The sequence below is a fragment of the Adiantum capillus-veneris genome, chromosome 27 (genome assembly GCF_014529385.1).
Source record: "Adiantum capillus-veneris isolate H3 chromosome 27, ASM1452938v2, whole genome shotgun sequence".
Taxonomy (NCBI): Eukaryota; Viridiplantae; Streptophyta; class Polypodiopsida; order Polypodiales; family Pteridaceae; genus Adiantum; species Adiantum capillus-veneris.
Window position 1 is genome coordinate 7,887,461 of NC_140957.1, and position 7,667 is coordinate 7,895,127.

Here is a 7,667-nt window from a genome sequence, read left to right on the forward strand (position 1 = left end):
CACTCAAGATTCAAAAAGTTAGTACAAACTTTAATTTTCACCCAGTTTTTTGCCAGTTCTTGGGCCTTTACAAAAGTTGTTTGTACACATGCAATGAGTCAATGATATGAGTCTTGGCTAATTTAGAGCAAAAAGTTAATAATCACGATTATTAAGTTGAGGCTTGAAATGAGCACTTTTTTGAAATTTTCTCAAGGACAGTCCTTTTATGATGTGTTTTAAGCCTATGAATCAAGTCAAAACTTAGTTTGGCCTAAAAAGTCAAGAAAAAGTAAATAATCTGAGTTTTGGTCAACTTCTTGAAATTTTTACCTCGAAGTGTCCTTGAGCCCACTGGTTCGGACAACTCTTAGGCTTACTCCCCAGTTGGATTGAGTGAATTCGAGTCTTTTCGTGCTATTTCTAGCCGTAAACCTAAAATTCAGCAACCTTATATAACAACTCACACTTGATTCTTTCAGAGAGAGCAATGCTATGAAATCCACCTTGGATCCTGCTTACCCTACTCCTAGTTTCTCATGCAATGGGGTTGTGGAAAGTGTTCACAAACACTTGTTTTCTTGTGTTTTTTATGTTTTTCAGAGTCTTGATCTTAAGACTTATTTCGTCTACCAATCATTCTCTAAATCCTAATCTAAATCTACAATCCTACAGTTCTAAAGGTACTCAATAAGTACGATTACTTCCAAGCTACCTCTACACAGCAAAAGACGACAATCTTAAGCTATGTGGTTTCTAAAAGAGAGTTTTGAGCTCTAGGCGAACCTAGAGGAAGTTAAAGGACAATTACACAAGACGCTCGTGTTTTCCTAGTTTAGGTCTCTTCGATCCCCAACAACGGCGCCAAATGTGGGACGCATGTCTAACCTCACCATCCTATCTTATTGCAGTATTAGCGAGAACCACGATTAATTTGTCAAACCATGGGACGAAACTGACTCGACTAGTGCATAGAGGCTACAAGAGGTTGTTAATCTCTTGGAAAACAACTAACAACTCACATCTATCTCAAGCTACACTCAAGTGACTGAAATCACCAAAAGCCAATCGCTCATCGGCAAGCAAATCACATCCGTTACAACATCAAATGACATCCAAATGCAACAAAACTTCTAGGACAAGTTTACAAAACCTAAGCACACATGCCTATGGCCTCAAACCCCACTTTAGGTCAAGTTCCAAAATCGCGATTATTAACAGTAGTGGATTTTTGACCTAGTCGTTTTCGACCCAGAATGCATCTAAATGCTTAGCAATGATGCCCCCATACCCCGTCTATGCTTAGTTTTCGATTTAAAAGTGTAAATTCTTAATTCGGCGATGCCAAAAGCTACGAAATACTATGAATGGCTTACGTCAATGCGTAGAGCTCTTACCTCTGGTTGCAATGCAACAAAAGCATTCGCAATGTGACAACCAGAGAGGGAGTAGGAAGCACGAGAAGGAGAGAAGTGAGCGCTAACGCGTTAGCTCACGCTGTGTATTTCTTATCCAAAACTTACAAAAATTGGCTTTTATACCTTAGCCAAGGTTTTTGGATGGTCAAAAGTAATAATCTGGAGTTCTACCAAAGGTGGGAATTGAATGGCTGATACAATCTGGAAGCTTGTAGCCCCGGCTCATTAATTACAAGGTTTATCAAAAAAATAAGAGTTACAATATTCTCGATATCAAAATAATAATTGTTTTACAAGGAGAACTCCGAAAAATGGTGTCCACGCTAGCTTGCTGCTAACACATGCTTAGAATCAAGTTTGTGGAGACGACGTCTTCCAAACACCAAGTAGAGCTTGTTACTCTACTATGAAAGATTGATAGGGCTAATGCGCAGACATGCTTGCAGCAGCCTTAGGTTCTCAAGCACCAAATGGATTAGTCATCCATTATGGAACGATGTCGTAGGGTAAGATAAAGATCCTCTGCCCGCTAGAAAAACGACTAATGAATAGGCTTTATCTTCTCTACCCCATAGTCAAGGACGACTATAATTTCAAGAGAGAGGTAATTTCATAATAACTAATATCTAATTCTCCTAAATGATTTTCTCATGTTAAACTAATCATTTAATATGGGGAAGTACCAGGGGAGAAAAAGCTAGAATATTGGTTAAGCTAGCAAACCGGCCACAGTAGGGATCCAAAGAAGGGAAAATAGGGATCCAAAGGGGGGGGGGGCATCTGCAAAAGAGCAATGTGCAACAATGGGCTTCAAAGACCCTAAGGCTCAGCCCATTAAGACTTCCAAAATGCTAAGGTTCCAAAATTCAAAGGTTATGTCTAATGGTCCAACCCTAGGGAAAATTGGATGCTTTGTAGTGTGCTAAAAAGTCTTTTCAAGCTCCTACATAGGAGGGGGCGAGCCCTTTTAGTAGGGGATGAGAGAGAAACAAACACACACACACACACACACACACACACACTCATGAAAGCCCCTTTACACAAAGGGCATAGTGGACACATGTCAGCTCCCTAGGCTATTACCCCCACAAGGTGCATTCAAATCCTATTGGATGGCCATAGAGGTGGACCAATGAGAATTAGGCTAGATTAAAATTTAGTTTAATTCATTTGAAAAACACTTGTTAAAAGAACCAATGAGCATTCAACAGCCCAATGGCTTGCCTAATTCCTATTGTCTAGAAGACAAAGGGATCCAATGAGAGTTTAGTTGCATTATTTAATTACCTAAAGCTCTCACAAAAGGGGAAAGGGGGACACATGTCACAAGGCTATCACTTATGCTTCTCAATTTTGATTGGGTAAACTTTGCAGGGTCTAATGGGGTGCCAGCAAGAGTAATTTGCAAGAGGGGTCGACCAAGAGAGAGAGGGGGCTGATTTTGGCAAGGCATTATTATCACACACACACACTCACACAATGTCATGTGTGAAGCAAGAAGACTCTCTCTCTCCTTCTCAAGCTTTAATGGAAAGCTCATCATCTACTCCAAGCTTGGAGAAGGGAGGCCTACAGCAACAACTTTGTGATGCAAATCCAACCAAGAGCCAAGCTTCAATGCATGCTCATTTCCTCTACCATGCTAATTACTAAGCTATGCTAAGCTATTATGAGTGATTAGGTGAGGAGATATACTTCTTTCTTGTAAGACTACTCCTTCTTCCTCATACCCCGCTAGCTCTCACCATCTTCGAAGGTGTGTGAGGTCTTGGGTCTGAGACCGTGAGGGAATTGATGTTGTGTTTTAAAGTGTTTGCTTAGTGCTTGAAGCTTCCATCTTCATTGCACTAGCTAGTAATTGAAGGAACACAAAGAATTGTATTGTAAAATGTCTCCCTTGATGGGGGAAACCTATAATACAAAGCCTTTTGGAGGGGGGACCGGCTCCATGTAAATTTGGTCCTCAACTGTTGTCAATAGCTTAATTTCTCTCTCTTTTGAAGTATTGTTCATGCCTATCTAACTAGGTGTTATGCTTTTTGTTGCTCTCTCCATCCAAGCACTCTTTCTATGCTCATTAGGAATCTATTCTAATGAAATGCTCACTATGTTTATGCTATTTTCTGCTACACACAAGTTACTAGGCCATTAAATGTTACATGAGCTTCTCTAAGTTTTGGAGTTTAGCCTTCATGTCGCAGATTTCAACATGTGTAAAGGGCTCCCCCTTCTGTCATATTATGTAAGTTTAGATACAACAAGATTAGATCACTAAGCAAGGCTACTTGACATATTCAAAGGGTCCATGGAGTGGCGAGCCACAGAAGGGACCGTTGTCTGATTTGGCGACCCAATGAATTTACGAATCTGTACCATCACAATATATATTACTTCATCCATTTACACTTACTTTAATAGTCACACGCAGGGTATAGTGGTTAGAGCACATGGTTTGCTAGGACGACATTATGGGTTAAAGGCCACAAGGTGTAAGATTACGACCCTACATTGAATTTACAAAAGTGCATTAGAAGACCACATGATCTCAACCATAGATCTTGTTTGAAATACACCAAAATTGTGGGGGTAAAGTAACCCAAAAACAATAGGAGCACAAGGTATCGCGTAGATCACATGGATATTATAATGTCAAGGGTGACACACACAATTTAGACCAGGGGATTTGCTTTTTAGATTGGTAACACCATTGTTAGTGCTTAGAGTCAACTCACATGCAATAAGAATGTAATGGAATGACCTATGAACTTTGAGAATAGCGGAATTAAGAGAATTACAGTGAGCATTTTTTGTGAGATCACTTTGAGAACATAGAGGGTGAACTTAATTGATGGTAGCAACATAGACATAGTACTTAATTAACTTGCCATGAACAATACTTTTGCAAGAGAGAGAGAGAGAGTATTAGAGAACATGACAATAGTTGAGGACCGGATTTACTTGGAGCGGGTCCCCCCTCCAAAAGGCGTTTGTATTATAGATTCCCCCATCAAGAGAGACTTGGTACAATACAATCTTTGTGTTCCTTGTGACCTTGGTGATGCTATGAAAATGGAAAGCTTCATGCATCACGAGCATAACATAAACTTTGCAAAAGGCATTAACTATCCCAAGGCCTCAAACACCTTCGAAGGTGGAGAGAGCTAGCGGAGAATGAGGGTAGGGAAGAGGAAGAAGAATCATTCATAAGAGAAAGAAATATTTCCTCACTTATTATCACTCTTCTTGCTTAGCATAGCATAATAGCATAGTAAGGAAGATGAAGAAGATGGAAAACTTAAGCATTGAAGCATGACTCTTGGTTGGATTTGCATTCCATAGCCAAGAGTGTTGGTGTAGACTCCCCACTTCTCAACAAGCTTGGAGAAGGAGATGGAGCTCTTGCACTTTACACTTCACACAATGAGAGAGAGTGTGTGTTTGTGTGGGAGAGTATATACCCCCCCCCCCCCCCCCCCCCCCCCTTCTTGCTTGGTCCACCTGTCTCTCTCTCTCTCTCTCTCTCTCTCTCTCTCTCTCTCTTTTGTATTATTTAATTATATCATTTGGACATGTATCCTCTTTTTCCTCTTTGAGAGAAAGAACTTAGTTATTTATTTTTATGCATCTAAATTCTCATTGGACCCTTGTAAAGCCTATCCAATAGGATTCAAGCACATCATGAAGGCCCAAATGGGGGAAATCTTAACATGTGTCTTTAATGCTTCTTAAGCCATTTGGTTTGAATTGAATACTTCAAGCACTTAGTCATTACTTAGTCATTTAAGCATGGAAACTATTTATGCCCCTTGAGAGTTTATCTTTTAATTTAACACTTCAAGAACCTTAGTCATTTAAGCATGAGAATGATCTGAAGCTTGGGCAAGGTTCCCACAAACACTTTAAGCACTTTAGTTAGCAAGCCGACAAGCACCTCATGCTTGGGTAGGATTCCCACCTCAAGTTCAAGGTCAAATGACTTTTTAACACTAACTTTTGGAGGTCTTTAATGAAGCTAACCCTAAGGTCTTTTAAGCTCCATTAGATGCACGTTGCTCTTTGATAGACTATCTCCTTTTGGACCCCTATTGAGATGTAACCATCTCTCCTCTTGGTCCCTTGCTGAGGTAAATCTAGAAGCACTTATTTCACATTGCTCTTCGGTAGATCGTCTCCTTTTGGACCCCTATTGAGATGCACCCATTTCTCCTTTTGGTCCCCTGTTGAGATAGGTCTAGAAGCACATATCTATATCCTAACTCTTGTTCCCCTTTTATCTTCCCATATTAAATGATCAGTTTAATATGAGAAAATCATTTGATAAAGTTAGATATTATATTTTATGACGTTACCTCTCTCTTGAAATCATAGTCGTCCTCGACTATGAGGTAGAGAAGATAAAGCCTAGTCATTAGTCTATGTTTCTTAGCGGGTAGAGGATCCCTTTTTATCCTACGACATCATTCTAGAATGGATGACTAATCCATTTGGTACTCAGGAGACTTAGCTGCCGCAAGCATGTCTGCTCTTTAGTCCATATCATACTTCCAAAGTAGAGTGACAAGTTCTACTTGGTGTTTGGGAGACGTCGTCACTGCAAACATGATCCTAAGCATGCATACTTCTTAAAATTTTGTGCACAATAAAAGAAAGAGAACGAGTCTTATAAGACAAAAAACATTGTTCATTTAAAATGCATTTTCATTTGCTTACTCTAGTGTAGCATTGTAAGCATTAACAAGGTTTATATTATCCTTAAGCTAGGTTCCTTGCATCCATCTAGCATCTTTAAAAGAATAATTCTTAAACTTAACAAGATATCATTGGATAACATTACCGTTTCTTAGTACCTCGTCTTTGTGTCAAAGAATCTATTTGGGCTGCAACACCTCTTCTTGATCTTTGATCTCTGGCGGGTCCTCCATTATTGGTTCTTTTGGTGGCTCTCCTTTGTAAGGCTTGAGTAGGCTCGCATGGTTAGCATTGTGAATGAGCCAATGGTTGGGCAACTTTTGCTAGTTTAGCATAATACTCTTGGTGGCTCGTAGGATTCTTGCCCATAGTATGCCTTAGATGAGCCTTGAGAAACTTCAGCAAGATCCAATCATTTTTCTTTAAAGGCTAAGGCTCTTCTATGCTTATTAGCAACAACCCCTTTTGCCTTTGCTTTGAGATGGATATAACCTCTTTAATCTTTGGAAAAGATTTTTGTGAGTCTCGGCTGTATTCATCAGCAGCGAAGATCTTCTCATGTACTTTAAGTAGTAAGGGACTTTTGGATCTTTCTTTTTTAACCTCGAAAGGTTCTTTCCCCATAGAAGTATGTATAATTTCATTGTACTCATACTCTATAAGAGGTAGGCACTTCTCTCATTGAGAACATTGATCTACTTCCATGACATAGGCTTTTAGTAGATTCAAGAATTGTTAGATTAGTTATTTCACTTTGGTCATCTGTTTGTGGATGATAGGCTGAAAGAGAAATTTAATCTACTTCCTAGATTCTCAAAGAGACCCTTATAGAAATCACTGGTCATTCTATAATCTTTGTCCGACACTATGGATGTTGGCAAGCCATGATACTTAAAAATTTGAGATCTAAAGAGGGTTGTCATTGGATGTGCCTCAATAGTATTTTTGACAGGCATAGAGTGTGTTTTCTTGCTAATCTTGTCAACCGAAACAATTCAAGTTGCTTCCCTCGATCAAATTTCAATTTTTGGTATACCACGCATTTTGAAACATACTCTTGTATGTGTACTTTTCATGGTAGACCAACAGAAATACATTTCTACTTCTTGAAGAGTAGACTATGGAATCCCTCTTTGCCCGGCATAAGGAGAAGCATGGGATTCATACTTGAGTTTCTTATTGTATGGGTGAGTAACACATAGCCTATTGCTGTTTGGAAGATAACCATCCTCCGAGGTGAATGGTTCTTTTTTTTCTTCCCTTATACAAAGGCTGTAGTTATGTACTTAAAGTCTTGGACATTAGCACACTCATCTATCATAAAAGATAGATCATTGTGAGTTGCTATAGACACCACATTTACCCTTGGCCGTCTCTAAAAGTGCATCGACCACTTGATTGTGCTTGCCAGCAACGTGAGAAATATAAAATTTAAATTAAGAAAGAAAATTTTCCCACCTCATTTGTTTGTCGGAGAGCTTGGTTTGCGTCATGAAGTTCTTGAAGCTTTGTGATCCGTCTGTAGGATGAATGGAGCCCCCAAGAGGTAGTGCTTCCATGTGTCTAGGGCATGTAGAATAG